The following is a 16,575-nucleotide window of genomic DNA, read 5'->3' as shown; positions in this document are numbered from 1 at the left end:
TTGCCTGCATGCCTCTAAGTGTGTCTGTGTCGTGTGAGGCCTGCAGAGGTCAGAAGAGGGCTGGATCCCCTGGAACTGGAGTTATGGACGGTTATGTGGGTGCTGGGACTCGAACCTGGGTTCTCTGCAAGAGCAGCTGGTGCTCTTAACCACTGAACCATCTCTCCAGCCCCAGCAGCTTGGTTTTAAAATAACTACCTTTTAGGGACTAGAGACATGGCTCAGCAGTTAAGAGCACTGACTGTTCCCAGCAACCACCTGTAACTTCAGTGCCAGGGGATCTGACGCCCTCTTTGGACCATAGGCATTGCATGTGTGGGAAAACACTCATACCCATAAAATAAAAATAAGTGAATACTAACTACCTTTTTTGTTATTGTTATTTTTGTTTAAATTGGACAAGGTAAGAAGCTTGAAAAAACTGTTTTTGAAAGAGGAGGACAGACAGATAACAGTTTGTATCTGAATGTTCTGACTATAAGTTAAAATTGATCTTAAAAATGTAAGATATTAGTTATTACTGTCTGTACTAAATAACACAGCCATTTCTGTTATATACAGAGTGAGCTTACCTAGAGTTTGAATGCTACTGTTTGTTGGGATTGTATCTGCAATCCCCACCATGACAAGGGTGTTTGACAAACATATATCATTTTATATGAATCACAGCTTTAATAAAAACCTTATATTTAACATTAAGAATATTATTAAAATATTCCTGCCAGGTAGGGGGGCACTAATCTAGCACTCAGGAAGCAAAGGCAAGTAGATCTCTGTGAGTTCAAGGCCAGCCTGGTTTATATAGTCATTCTAGGCCAGCCAAGGCTACACAGTGAGATCCTGTCTCATTAAATAAAGGAAATATTCCTGAAGAAGAAATCCATTACAATCAGTCTAATGAGTTTTGTGTTTTTTTGAATTTCATGCAATTTGATCATATTTAGATCCTCTCCCTTAATTGCACCCCCTTTCTAACCCCCCACCAAATTTCTATACTCTAATAATTATATTAGAGTACATAAATATATACACAAAGGCTAGGTGTGGTTGTGAACACCTTTAATTTCAGCACTCAGGAGGCAGAGGCAGGCAGATCTGTGAGATCACGGTCAGCTTGGTCTACATAGTGAGTTCCAGGTCAGCTGGGGCTACAGGGAGACCTTGTCTCAAAAAGACAAGAAAATTAAATAAATATACATATATGCACATATATGCCTATAGAATCATGTTTGTGTCCCCTTTAAGTGTGGGCTCATTCACTGAACTCTGGTCAACCTAAGAATCTCACCCTTAAATGAGACTGAATCTCTGCTTCCCAGTAGCCATCAGTTGCCAGTAGTTTAACAAGGATTTTTCAGGTATTTTGATGAACATAAAGCATTCTTATGTCTTATTATTATTTATTTATTTTATTTATTATTTATTTTTGTCTTTTTGAGAAAGGGTCTCCCTGTAGCCCAGCTGGCCTGGAACTCACTATGTAGGCCAGACTGGCCTTGAACTCACAGTGATCCACCTGCCTCGGCCTCCTGAGTGCTGGGATTAAAGGCGTGTACCACCATGCCCAGCCTTGTCCTATTATAACTAATGACTATTAAAAAATTTTTCTTTGAGATAGGGTCTCCCTATAGCTCCAGCTGGCTTGGAAATTTTTTTTTGGGGTTTGCATGTGACATTTGGGAGGGCGTGACTTACAAAGAGACAGCTTCTCCTAACCTCCTCACCGTTCAAACCCTGCACCAGACCTGCGGGAGGCCCTGCCTTTCCCCAATTGCTCCTGGAGTTCCAACATGGCCTCCAGTTTGGAACTGTTTAAGTAGACTAGGCTGGCCTTGATCTCACAGATATCCCCCTGCCTCTGCCTCCCGAGTGCTGGGATTAAAGGCATGTGCCACTACACCTAGCCAGACATAAAATTAATTTAAAGCTTTTCCAGAGCCCATTTTGGAAGGAAATCATTATCTAAAATCTATATATCCAACATTAAACTTCATAGCTTAGTGAAACTTTTATGATGTCAATGAATATTGTTTTATATAAACAAATATTGTTTTAAGATTGTTATAAAACATTTTTTCTTTGGTTGGTTTTTAAGAAACAGTTAACAGCTCCAAAGATAATTGTCTTCATAGGTTTTAAGAAAGCAAGAGTACCTCTCTATCTTTGGGAGGATCTGTAAGGCTACCTTTTATTACCCTGTTTTAGGCTGTTTCATTGGGACCTTCAGTCATGTAAGGTGGTTATGTCAGGGATTGGTCCTGTTTTTTAACATCTTCATTGTTCAACATCAAGAAGACACAGTATCCAACAGCCGAGTCTTTTGTCGGGCCTGAGGTTCCTATCGAAAGTTCTTGGGATAATCTAGTTACTTTGGTTAGCAAGTTTTAGCAAGTCTTTTGGCAGTAAAAAGAAAGAGAGCAATAAACCTGGCAAGGGGAAAATGTACCCATTTGGGAAGGGAGCAGGAAGCAAGAGCCTGGTGTGACATGGGGCAGAGACTTTGGGTTATTGGATGCCTCCATGAGACAAGAGAAAATCTAGTTAGACAGATTTAGATGTTGCCAGTGTATGCTTGTCTGGTGATTCTCTAGGGATTCTCAGAGAAGTCTCCTAATTTTTCATGTATGGCTGAGGGCCTATGATTGGAAGGGAACATAGACTCTAATTGTTCCTGAGGGTCCTGACATTTCCTTAGGGGGAGTGCTGAAGACATGGGAGAAATGGATTATAGGAATTGTACTCCTTGTGTGCCCCACAGGACTTAGAACCCTCCTTCTGGAGGGCGTGTGTGTGTCTTTCTGTCTTCACAGAGCATCTGTGTATAAGGCACTTCATCCCTTTCCCTTGATTCCTACCAAACAGGTCTGACTGTAGGGTAGCATTATAAAGTTTTAGCCTTTGGTCAGTCTTTTCCCTTGCTTAGCTTGCATTGAGATCAGACGGTGTTACGGTAAAATATTAGCCTCTTTTTCTCTAGATTTTTCAGGATCAACTTGGCTTTAATTCTGGAGTCTGCATCATAGCATGTAGCCTGTCTTAGTCTCTTTTCCTGTTGCTATGATAAAAAGCCCTGGCAAAGCAACTTAAGTGAGAAAGGGCTTATTTTGACTTACAGTTCCAAAGGGAATACAGTCTACCAGGGTAGGGAAGTCACACCCACAGGAGCAAGAGGCCAAGTCCTTCACATCAAATCATCAGTCCAAAAGCAGACAGTGAGAACAGGAAGTGGGGCTAGCCTATAAAACCTCACAACCCTGCCTCCAGCAAGACTCCACTTCCTACAAGTTTCGTAACCTTCCCAAATAGCACTGCTACTGGGAACCAAGTGTTCAAGTACAGGAACCTTTGGGGGACATTCCACATTCTTTTTAAAAATTATATTTTATTTTATTGTTTTGGTCTTTTTGAGGTAGGGTCTCCTTGTAGCCCCGGCTAGCCTGGAACTCACTGTATACACCAGGCTGGCTTCCAGCTCACAGAGATCTGCCTGCTTCTGCCTCCTGAGTGCTGGGATTAAAGGTGAGTGCCATAACACCCGGCTGGCTGTCTTTTTACTCAGGGAACTGTCTCTGTACCCTGTGGCATAGGACTCTCTGTCTATAGTAAATGAACAAGGAATGTTAAGAGCAGTTACTGTAAAATGAAGCATAAGTAAACATGGTCTTATGATAGAAAAGTGTGGGGCAGCCAGGCTTATGCCTTTAATCCTAGCGCTCAGGAGGCAGAGGCAGGCAGATCTCAGAACATTTGAGTCCAACCTGCTCTACATAGAGAGTTAAAGGCCAGCTAGGGCTACATAGTGAGATTCTGTCTCAAAAAAGCCCCAAAGAATGGATCACAGTTAAGCAGAAGGCAGCAGGTGCTGGAACCCTGCACCCACTTGGAAAGAGAGCATGACATTTTCTTAACACATTTCCCTGAATGTTTGTCATAGGACCTGGTAGCAGTCATACTCCTTAGTGTTTACCCAAGGGAACTCAAGAATGATGACCACACATAAGTCTATGCATGGCTGTTCATAGCTCCTTTATTCAAAATTACTAAAACTTGGGTGCAGCCAGTATGCCCTTCTGTGGACAAAGGAGTAAACAAACTGCAGCACATGCAACGAACTATTATTGCTCACTAAAAAGAAATGGGCTACAAAGCCATGAAAAGTCATGGAAGAAACTTGAACGTGCACTATCAAATGAAAGCAGACTGTCTGAAAAGGCTGTAACATGACTCCAATTATATAATATTCTGTAAAAGGTAAAACCATAGAGACAGCGAAAAGATCAATTGTTGCCAAGGGTTGGGGTAGGGAGAGGGATGAACAGGTAGAGCCCAGAGGACTTTTAGGTCTCCTCTGTATGACACTAAAATGATAGGTCTATATTGTTACATACTTGTCAAAATCCATAAAATTCATGACACCACAGTGAGACAGATGTGAGCTCTGGACACTGGTAACAGTAATGGCCAATGTAGAGGCACTGATCATAGCAAAGGTTAATTACACTATTGGGGTGTTATAGTCAGTGAGGCTGTGCCTGTGTGGGGAGAGGGGTTATGTGGGAGTTCTCTGTACTTCATACTTAATTTTGTGGTGAACTTGTTCTAGAAAATAAAATTCTTTAATTAAAAAATTTGAACTTAAAAATGTATGAGTGTTTTGCATGTATGTTATTTATGTGCTCTCTGAATATATGGTACCTGTGGAGGCCAGCAGTTGGCATCAGATTCTCTGTAACTGGAGTTACAGATGGCTGTGAGTCATCAGATGGATGCTGATAACTAAGCCCAGGTTTTCTGTAAGAGCTTGTAAAGGCACTTGCCACTAAGCCTGGTGACCTGAGTCAGTCCCTGGGACTCACATAGTAGATGGAGAGAACCAACTCTCACTGGCTGTCCTTTGACCGACACATGAGTGCTGACACACACACACACACACACACACACACACACTAAATAAATAAATAAATAAATAAATAAATAAATAAATGTAAAAAAGGAAGAATGTACTGTTACTGCGCCTGTTGGTAGAGGCTTGAAATCTCAGCTACTTGGGAGGCTGATGTAGGAGGATTGCTAGTTCAAGGCCTTCCTGGGCTATAGATTGAGTTCAAGTCCAGTTGAGGCAATTTATGAAGAACTCAAGTGTCAGGTGTGGTGGCACACAGCTTTAATCCCAGTACTCAGGAAACAGAGGCAGGAGGATCTCTGAGACTGGGCCAGCATGGTCTCCCTAGTGAATTTCAGGCCAGTTGGGGCTAGAGGGAGACCCTGCCTTAAAAAAAAAAAACTTGTTTTAAAAAGGGGGTGGGATTAGGAATAAAGCTCAGTGTTAGAAGGCTTATCTGGCATGCCCAAGGCCCTAAATGCAATCCCTAATACCAAAGGGGCAAAAGAGCTGTTATTTAACATTTTTGGATTATTTTTATTTTATGTGTGAATGTTTTGCCTGCATGTAAGAGCACCACGTGTGTACGGTGCTCATGGAGGCCAGAAGAGGGTGTCAGATCCCTCTGGAACTGTAGTTATGGATGGTGGTCAGCTACCATGTGGGTGCTGGGAACCAAATCCAGGTCCTCTGCAAAAGCAGCCAGTGCTCTTAACCACTGAGCCATCTCTCCAGCCCCAAATAACTTATTTTTAAATGCAATTCAGATACTGTACATTTGAGAAAAAGGAATTTTGTATTTTAGCTTTTGTCTTCATCCATATTCTGTTGCTATAACGAAGCAACAGATAATTTATGAGGGAAAGAAGTTTTTACAGCTCACAGCTCTGGAGGCTGTGCAGTTCTGCTTTGCCTCTGGGAGGACTGGGTGCTCACACCATCAACTCATGGTGGGAAGCAGAAAGCCAAGTGGGTCCATTCCAAATTCAGAAGCAGCAAAACAGAATCAGCTTATGCCAACCCACTGTTATAATCCAATCCTTCAAGGGTGAAGACTCAAGTCCCAAGTCCTGTGAGGACTGGCATTATGTCCTCTTTATGGCGTAACCACATCTGGAAGGCCCCACCTCCTCAAACTAGCACAGTAAGATCAAATTTTTCAACATAAGTTTCTAAGAGGGCAAGACATTTAAACCATAGAGTTACAGACTGGAATGGGTATGAATGAAATAGTTTGAGGTTTTTGATTTGTATTAAAATAATTCAGTGTGGTACAGAGAAGCACATGAAGTAAGACTGGTCATAATAATGACCATTAATAAATAATGAGTCTTGAATCTGGCTGATGAGTATAGTGATGGTTAATGTTAACAACCAACTGGAAACAATTTACAATCACCCAGAAAGAGACTCTCAATGAGGGATTGTCTAGCTCAAGTTGGCCTGTGGACAGATCTGTGGGAGGCTGTCTTGATTATGTTAATTAAGGTGTGAAAACCTGCCCACTGTGGGTGACACCATCACCTAAGCAGAGGATCATGAACTATGCAGAAGGCAGAAAGCCCCTTGCTTGCATTAATTCATTGCTCTCTGCTCTTGGCTATGGACTCAATGTAACTGGCTGCTTCCAGCTCCTGCCACCTGACTTTCTTGCAATGATGGACTGTGATCCAGAGATAGTAGCCAAATAAACCCTTTCTTTCTTGAGTTACTTAAAATTTTTTTTATTACTTTTATGTATTTGAATGTATTGCCTGCATGTGTGTAAGTGCACCCATGTTGTGCAATGCTTGAAGAGGACAGAAGAGGGTGTTGGATCCCCCTGGAACTGGAGTTACAGATAGTTGTTAGCCGCCATGTGGATACTAGGAATAGAACCTGGGTCCTATGCAAGAGCAGCCAGTGCTCTTAACTGCTGAGCCATCTCTCCAGCCTCCACCTCTTGAGTTACTTTTATCAGCGTGTTTTATCACAACAACATGAAATGGAACGAAGACAAGCACCCAGGGATTTATTAAACTATTTCCTCTAGCTTTGTGTATGTTGGAATATTTGTATAATGCAAGTAAAAAAGAAAACTAATACCTATCTCATATGTATCCCTAGGTCTTTTACGTTCTGGGAATGGAATCTAATAAGCTTAACTAAAGCAGGTGAGAGAATAACAGATTAGCAAATTATTGCTGCACGAAACCATTTGCATTTTTAACTGGAATCTTCAGTGTCTCAATCTAAAGCAAATAACGTGTAATTTTCATTCATATTCCAGATCTAGTAGGGGAAACATTTGTTATTATCAGCTTGTTCCCCAACTCATCACCTCTGTATAACATTAGTCTTGATCCCTGACTCTTGGAGCACTTTTCATAATTTTCTATTCTTTTCCATTAGCATTTTGTAATGCCATAATATTGTGTATAAATGTGTTCGATTAAAATGTGTTCAATTTTGAAATTTCATTACTTTGCTGTGAGCTGATGGGGCATATCGAATCCATCCTGTTGACTATGGGAACTAATAGGGGTTCTGAGAGGTTAATTGGATTTGGTTAATTAATTCTTTCATTTATCCATATCTCCATACAAACAGGCATCATGTGTTGAGTATCTATTACAAATCTGGTGTGCTGCTGGGTTGAATGGTACAGAGATACCTAAACGGTACCTGAGTTGGGGGGGGCTCACACTTGGGGGTAGGAGTGTAGCCAGACAGGTTGCTAAAATAAATACAGCCTCATGGACACAGCATGACTCCTGGTTGGTCATTCAAATAAGCTGATTTCTCACGCACCTGATTAAGGACAGAATAAGAATCCAAGCCCAGGGACCAGCCCACCGCTCCAACACAACCCAATTTCTATGTAGTAATTTCACTTCTCTGTTCTGATCTTAGATCCAGTCTTCTTTGTTTCCTAACATTGTTGCAGGATATTTTATGAAGCTACATGTGGCACTGCTCTGATGTTGCACAGAAGGAGGCCGACCAAGATCTTTGTTAGGTGATGGGGAGCACACTGGGATGGAGTGGATAGGGAATGGGATACTGGCCAGCTTGGCCCTGCGAAGATGCAGCCTAGGGTCACATCCATCCGACACTCCGGCAGCTGCGGCTGGCTTGCCACGTGACTGTCGGCCACAGAACTGGCTCTGGTTTACCTGTTCGCCAGCCATTGCTCACCTCTTCCCACGCACCCCCCCCCACACTTGCACACACAGCCCTAGAGTGGCTTAGTTTTTTTTTTTTTTTTTAAATTTTGAAAGAACCTTCCCCCAAGCCCATTCTAAAATGTCAAGCGTTTCAGTTTTGAAGAAAAAAAAGCTGAAAACCCCGTGACTCATGACAAGGCGGACAAACAGATCTGTAGGTATGTTGGTGAGTCAGCCGAGCTCTGCTGTGAGGACCAGCGATGGGGAGAGCGTCATGAGACCAGCCAGTAAAATTCCACTACTCCCTGGAGCCTAGTGGGAGGTGAGTCGAAAAGCCTGGGCTTTTCCAGCCCCAGTTTCGTGTAGGACTCTGGGTACTCTCAGGTATGTCGATCTATCGGGGAAATTAGGAAGAATGATTACTAATAATGAAGAAACGAAACAAGAACACCCACATTATTATTTTTCCTTGCCCAGTGATGTTGAACCAGCCCTGCCTGCTTCTATGCACCAGCGAGGCTGAGGCTGCAGGATTGTCTTGAAGGGTATTGGGTTGCTAAGCAACAGCGCTGGCAGCATCCATCATGCCCAGCAATGTCAGCGCCTGAGCATGGCCGGCAGAGCTCACTCACCCCCTCCTCCGCGCCTTCCCTCAGGCTCCCCGCCCCCCACGAAAATGTTAATTTGCATCTTGGGGACAGGATTTGTGCCAGGTGATCCTGTGTAAAAAACGCCTTAGTGCCGTGTATGAAGCACAAATCTTGTTTTTGGTTGCCAGAGCATGTGACGTTGAAAATACAGACCTGTTTGTGCACGCGCCTCATATAAACAGTGTAGGTGAGATTGAAAAGTTGGCGTGTTAAATAATATGTCCTCAGCTGTGCTGCCTTTTAATCATTTCTCCTATCTGCCCACACGGCATCTTATCTATGCCCTGTTTCTCTCTCTCTCTCTCTCTCTCTCTCTCTCTCTCTCTCTCTCTCTCTCTCTCTCTCTCTCTCCCCTCTCTCTCTCCCCCCCCCCTCCCTCCTCTCCCCCCCTCCCCCCCCTCTCTGTCTTCTCTCTCTCTCTCTCTCTCTCTCTCTCTCTCTCTCTCTCTCGCTCTCCCCCCTCTCGCTCTCCCCCCTCCCCCTTTCCCCTCCCTCCTCCCTCCCTCTTTGTGCTATGGTCTCCTGGCTATGGAGTTATTTGTGTACAGGGAAGTGTAGACAAGATGGAACCTATTTCTAGAGGTGAGAAGGCCTTGTGGTTACGGTTGGAGGCCACTTTCACAAGGACGTTCACTGTGGTAGCTTTGCTCCAGAAATGCTCATTTTAGGTGGTGGGTCTCCATCAGGGTGCAGTCTGTCTGTGTCTTTTTCTTCCTGTCTGAGTGAACTGGTAAAGAGCCAGAGGTGGCAATGTGGCAGGCATGAAGAGCATCCGTTTTCCAGTCAGACAGACTAGACTCAAATCCTTTCTCCTCCCTCCCTCAACCTACTCTGGCATCTCAAGTCACTGTTGTGTGATTTTCCTGAGGGAGACATGAGCAAATGTCTATTCTCCCTAGACGGGGCACCACCAGCAAACTAGAAATCTTCCACTCAATTCTAGTTTGGTGAACCAGTGAGTTTACTGGGGTTACTTACAGGAGCATGGGAAGCTCAAAAGCAACTACGTCACCCAAAAGTCCTTCCTAGCATGGGTGACAACCCAGGAAAGCTGCATCCCTGAAGCTCTCTGTACAACTTGCAGGCAGTCCAAGGGAGTATTCTTTCCCCAGCAGTTGTTTACTGCTTGTATAACCTTGAGGAGGAGCCTTGTGATTCTTGTAGTTTCCTGATCTGTGTAAGTTTTGTTAGCTTCCAGAATCTTATGAATCACAGCTGAATCTCCGTTGGAAGGGCATTTAAGATGTCATCCGGCTCAGGAAGTCTAATTCTTTCACTTCTCCCTTGGAGGAGGACAGGCTCTGAATGGATTCCTGATCTGTACAGAATGATCTTGAGAGTACTGGGCTATAAGCACTTCCACAGATTTCTGGCCCAGTAGCCTTTCTTCTGAGCCCATTTTGATATCTGTTGCTTTCTTAAAATTACCCCTTAATATTGGGTTCTTCTAGTGGACTGATGCCTCTGCTCAAATAGCTCACAAGGCTAGGCTGGCTGGTGGAACCTTGGGCTGACTATAGGATTCTGATACTGTTCTTGCAGAGGACTTGAGTTCAGTTCCCAGCAGCCATATCAGGTGGCTCACAACTGCCTGTGATCCCAGTTCCAGAGGATCTCTTCTGGACTCCATGGGTACCCACATACATATACACACACAGACACACACAAATAAAAATAAAATAAATCATTAAAAGAGAAACATGAACCCTTGCTGGATAAATGGGATTCAAATGTTTTCTTGCTCCTAGCTGGCCATTTCACTTTCTTAGCAGTGTTTTTATTTGCTTCATTTTACATTGTGAGACAGAGCCTCATATAGTGCTCGCTGATCTGCAACTCAACTGTATAAGATGACCTTGACTTCTCTTCCTGCCTCCTCCTCCCGAGTACTAGGCTTGCAGTTATGTGCCACTATGCTGGATTTATAGAATGGTCCCAGGAATTGAACCCAGGGCTTCGTGCATACGAGGCAAACCCTTTATCAGTTGAGTTATATCTCCAGCACTTAACAGGGTCTTTTTGATGAACATATGTTCACAATTTTATTAAAAGTCCAATTTTCTGGGGCTGGAGAGAAGGCTCAGAGGTTAAGAACACTGGCTGCTCTTGTAGAAGACTTGGGTTCAGTCCCCGCACTCAAGTTAACAACCAGCTGTTACTCCAGTTCTAAGGGATCTGATGCCCTCTTCTGACCCCCGTGGGTATTGCAGGACACGGAAGTACTTACATACACATAGGCAATACACTCCTACACATAAAATAAAAATAAAGAAATTATTTTGGGCTGGAGAGATGATGGTTCAGTGGTTAAGAACACTGGCTGTTCTTTCAGAAGACCCAGGTTCAAATCTCAGCACCCACATGGTGGCTAACAACTGTCCGTAAGTCCAGTTCCAACTTTCTTTTGTCTTCCTCCACAGGCACTGCACAACACAGGTGCACTTACATGCATGCAGGTACTTCACTTATGCACATAAAATAAAAATAAATTAAAAAAATAAAAAGTTTTAAAAAATCCAAGTCTTTGACTTTTTATTTATAATTACAATTTTGTGTGGTCTGTTTAAGAATGGTTTGTTTGTTCCAAAGTACTGCAGACATTTTCCTAATAGTTTAAAAAATATTTTATGTATTTTTATTTTATGTGTATGAGTGTTATACCTGCATGTAGGTAAGTGCACCCATGTCGTGCAATGCCCAAGGAAGACAGAAGAGGTTGTCGGATCCCCTGGAACTGGAGTTACAGACAGTTGTTAGCTGCCATGTGGGTGCTGGAATTCAAATCTGGGTCTTCTGCAAGAACAGTCAGTGTTCTTAACCTCTGAGCCATCTCTCCAGCTCCTTTCCTAATAGTTTTTTAATCTTTCAGGTTTAGATCCAAAATCCATTTGGAATTCACTTTTGTAAGTGTGGATTTATTTTTCTGCTACACATACACACATGCACGTGAAGAGAGAGATTACTACGTTTTTATATCTAGATATCTATTTCCCCTTTCTCATCAGCGAACTGAAGATTAAAATCCATTAAAAGATGATAAAATCAGTTGGGTTTATTGTAATCAGTGTTTTTAAAATTAATTTATTTTAAAGGGAATGACAGCCATCATGGAAATGTAAATCGAAACTGCTTTGAAATGGGGTGTGGTGCATATGCCTTTATTCCCAGCACTTGAGAAGCAGAGGCAGGCAAATCTCTGTGAGTGAGGCCAGCCTGGTCTACATAGTGAGTTCCAGATCCTGTCTCAAACAAAACCCCAACTATTTTGAGATTCCATTTCACCCTAGTAAGAATGGCTATCATCAAGAGAACAAACAACGAAAAATGCTGGCGAGGATATGGGGAAAGAGGAATCCTTCTCTGTTAACGGGGGTGTGAACTAGTGCAACCATCTTGAAAATCAATCTGGAAGTTCTTACACGACTGAAAACAGAGCTACCATATGATCCAGCTATTCCACTTCTGGTGTATACCCAAAGGACTCTCTACCCTGCTACAGAGATATTTGCACATCCATGTTCATTGCTGCTCTATTCACAAGAGCCAGGAAATTGAATCAGATGTCAGTTGATGAATGCATGATGAAAATGTGGTACATATACACAATGGAATTTTATTTGGCTGTAAAGAAGACTGAAATTATGAAATTTGTAGGGAAGTAGATGGAATTTGAAAGTATTATGCTGAAAGAGTTAACCCAGGCCCAGAAGATAAACGCTGCATGTTCTTATGTGTGGATCAGGGCCTCAAGTTTTTCTATTTTTGTGTTTAACTTAGAATGCCTGTAGTGACCAGGAAACTAGAAAGGAATCATGGTGTGTGGGGAGATATGTAAGGGGTGTGGATAGTAGAATGCATGTGAAATCAAAGTAGAAGGGAGAAATATTGGGTTGATAAGCTTTAAACAGGGAAGCGTGTGGGGAACAGTGGCATAGAGGAGGAAGTGTGTGTATGTGTGGTTTAACCCAAATGAAGAATGTAAGAAGTCACATGAAAGCCTACTGCTCTAGAAGCTAGGAAAAAAATATTTTTAAAAGGAAGCATCCTGTTTGGGTAGATAATGCTGATCCCAGAAGCCATAGGTGGTGGTTAAATGAAAACCCCAGTGCAAGGTATGGTATTATTGAGTTATTGGTTAGGAAGGCCTCAGAGTGCATCCCCACAAAGAAAACAGACTGTTACCATTGCTGTCCATTGCCCATCAGAACTGGATAGTTCCACCAGAACTGGATAGTTCCGGATAGACCCTATTGCTGATAGGGTCCTTGGTTGCAGGACAGAGAAATTAAGCTGGAACTGACCTGGAAACTCTTTCCCTGATTATTATCCTACATAAGTGCTAGAAGGTGCTATGCTGACTGCTGGGGGAGGAAACTCATCAATGGTTTTACCCAGTTGTGGCCCCTGTATGCTACACTACCAACTGCCAGGCAAGCTGTGCCATTAGTGCAATAGTGGCATGGCTGTAATGGGGGATAACCAATTACTCATGATTGGATTTGAGTCCCACTCCATAGGAGTGCTTCATTTCAGTGCATTTTCAGCCACCTGCTTGAGACCCACCATCTTTGACAAGCCTTCAACTGGGCAATATTCCTTGCTGAGGGCTGCTGGTGCTGATGTGAATTCTCAGCTCTGGCACTCTACCCTGGCTCCTACTCTGAGGAGGCCATTTGCCATGATCTGCAGCAGACCTTCAGTTCTGGCTAGAATTAAATCTGCTCCCCACTGTGGGGTAGTTTCTGAGCACTGTGAAACAGTTATGAAGATGTTGTATAAACACCCAGCTTTGTATCCCAGACTTCCTAGCTCGGTGTCTGTTGCAGGTGTCCTGGGGTCCTCTGGGTCGGGGTAGAGTCGGCCCAGAGTCACGACGCAGACTCCGGGAGTCAGGCGAGAAGCAGGCAGTGCGAGCAGCTGCAGACTCGTTTATTGCGGATATGGGGCTCCCTTATATCCCCCCTCCTGGTGTCCCATCGGTCCATTGATAGGTCGCTAGAAGGTGCTATGCTGACTGCTGGGGGAGGAAACTCATCAATGGTTTTACCCAGTTGTGGCCCCTGTATGCTACACTACCAACTGCCAGGCAAGCTGTGCCATTAGTGCAATAGTGGCATGGCTGTAATGGGGGATAACCAATTACTCATGATTGGATTTGAGTCCCACTCCATAGGAGTGCTTCATTTCAGTGCATTTTCAGCCACCTGCTTGAGACCCACCATCTTTGACAAGCCTTCAACTGGGCAATATTCCTTGCTGAGGGCTGCTGGTGCTGATGTGAATTCTCAGCTCTGGCACTCTACCCTGGCTCCTACTCTGAGGAGGCCATTTGCCATGATCTGCAGCAGACCTTCAGTTCTGGCTAGAATTAAATCTGCTCCCCACTGTGGGGTAGTTTCTGAGCACTGTGAAACAGTTATGAAGATGTTGTATAAACACCCAGCTTTGTATCCCAGACTTCCTAGCTCGGTGTCTGTTGCAGGTGTCCTGGGGTCCTCTGGGTCGGGGTAGAGTCGGCCCAGAGTCACGACGCAGACTCCGGGAGTCAGGCGAGAAGCAGGCAGTGCGAGCAGCTGCAGACTCGTTTATTGCGGATATGGGGCTCCCTTATATCCCCCCTCCTGGTGTCCCATCGGTCCATTGATAGGTCGCGTCTTTTCCTCATTGGCTCTCTGTATCAGGCCATTTTTGCGTCAGCTGTCTCTATGTCTTTTGGCAGACACAGGTTTGACTCAGCCGGATGTTTTTGGCGCTTTTGCAGCGTGCATGTGCAGGTCGTTCAGGCCGCACTTCCTCCTACAGGTGTCTATTGACTTTTGTAACCCAGTCTCACATTTTGCATCTAGTAGCAGGATTTATAGACCTTCAGGGTTCAGCACAGATGGGTTGGGCTGTCAGGTCATCACTGAGGCTGCCGAATAATTAGACACCTCTTTCTTGCTCACTCCTGTAGTGACCATTTAAGGGAGGGTCACTGATTGCTCCAGTTAAAACGAGCTGGGGACATCCATTTTCTTCTTTAATCGCCCAGTGCATATACCAGTCATTTTTATTATTTGAAAGTGTGACTGTAGTGAATACTGAGCCATTGTTTGAAGGGAAATACAAGACTAAGTTATCGTGAGCCTCTGGTACCATTTTCTTCAAATTGTCAATGCCATTGTGTTTTGTGTGTTTTTATTTACTATGTAATTATCTATTCATTAACATTGAACTCATAGCCAAAAGCATTTTTAAAAATTATTTTTATTTTATGTGTATGAGTGTTATGCCTGCATGTAGGTAAGTGTACCCATGTTGTGCAATGCCCACAGAGGACAGAAGAGGCTGTTGGATACCCTGGAACTGGAGTTACAGACAGTTGTTAGCTGCCATGTGGGTGCTGGGATTCGAACCTGGGTCTTCTGTAAGAACAGTCAGTGTTCTTAACTGCTGAGCCATCTCTCTAGCCCCAGCCAGCAGCATTTTAGTACGTGCCTGTATTATCTAACAGGCTTATCTAACAGGTGTTTTCTTCCTAAGGCACATCCCAGCCTTGTGAACTTAGAAGCTCGTGACACCGGGCAGACCTTCAGCAGTATGCTTGAGTCCATTTTTAGACAGAAATCACTAATGAAAAAGGAAAAGATGGCCTAGGGGTGTAGCTCACTGGGAGAAGGCTTTTTTAGTGTGTGCCTGGAATTGGATTCAGTTTAATGTGAGTGCATGTGTGAATGCTTGTGTGCGCACCCCCCTCCCCCACAGTTGATACTAGTATTTTCTTATTCAACTTCAACTGGGCAAGTCATTTTTTTTCATTGCTGTGAGCATTCATATGTCCATATATGATGGTGAATGCACCATGAGTATTGGTTTGGAGGTTATAATAAATCTTAGTAAGTAGGAAAGTTTGAATATGTAAGTATCTGTGAGTACTAAGGATTGTCTGCACATTGTGTTTATTTGCTAAAACTTGGGAAGCTATGCACAGAACAGTCAAACATACACGCCCTTTGATCCCGAAGAGCCCAGAGACCAGGACTGAGACAGGACACAAACCAACAACTTGTTTTGCAAACAAATAAATCTATCATTAAAAATTGTGGCCAGTGTCCTAAGAAATCGATTGAAGGGTTTGGTGTTGAGGGAGATAGAAAAGTGGGTGGCTGGGAAAGACCTCCAGGGGACATACAGGTGAGCAGGAGCTCACTATGTATCTAGAGGCAGGGAGGGGGTTCCGGGTGTGGGAACTGCATGTGTAAAAGCCCTGCAATGGGAATACTGGCATGCTTTTCAGTCTCACACTCCACTATTCTAATTTGCCTGCTTACTAAAAACACGTTTCCAGCTGAGTAGGTCTCCCAGACATCTGCTCTGCTCAACTCCTGCATCCTTTAAGTTCTCAGTAAAGAGAACTAAATAAAATATAAATAGCTCACCCTTCCACTTCCTACTCCATCAATTCCCCCATGGTACTGTCATCCTCTAACATTTTATATGTTTTTTTCCTGATATTTAGTTCTTATATAAATATATAAATACTTATGTAAATATAAAAAACCCTACAGTTGGTCCTGTTCACCCATGGGTTCTGCATCTGTATGTAGTCAACCATGATTTGTAAGTATTTGAAGGAAAATTTTGTGTCTGTACTGAACCTGTACAGGCTTGGTTGTTTTTTATTTTTATTTTTATTTGCTGTGATTTCCTAAACAGTATAGCAGCTTTTTATAATAGCATTTATATTGTATTAGGCATTAGAAGGAATCTAGATGTAAACTGTACAACTGGGTTATGTGTAAACACTATGCCATTTTATTTCTCTATTTATTTTTAATTTTTAATAACTACATGATTAGAAGCATTTCACTACAGCTTTAACATATTCAGTAACACACTCCAGAGCAAGAGTACATCT

The 16,575-nt window shown here is 43.2% G+C and overlaps 1 long non-coding RNA gene across 1 annotated transcript in view; it reads left to right on the top strand.

Annotated features, from left to right (window-relative positions):
* Window positions 1-8,235: 8,235 nt before the first annotated feature.
* The window catches only part of LOC115070868, a 10,500-nt gene continuing 2,160 nt past the window's right edge, over window positions 8,236-16,575 (top strand). Inside the window, exon 1 of the long non-coding RNA XR_003849979.1 lies at window positions 8,236-8,350. This is a non-coding gene — a long non-coding RNA (uncharacterized LOC115070868). The remainder of the gene's footprint in view (window positions 8,351-16,575) is intronic.

The sequence above is a fragment of the Nannospalax galili genome, unplaced genomic scaffold (assembly GCF_000622305.1).
Source record: "Nannospalax galili isolate Female #2095 unplaced genomic scaffold, S.galili_v1.0 scaffold136, whole genome shotgun sequence".
Taxonomy (NCBI): Eukaryota; Metazoa; Chordata; class Mammalia; order Rodentia; family Spalacidae; genus Nannospalax; species Nannospalax galili.
This window is presented reverse-complemented; position numbering and strand designations above follow the sequence as displayed.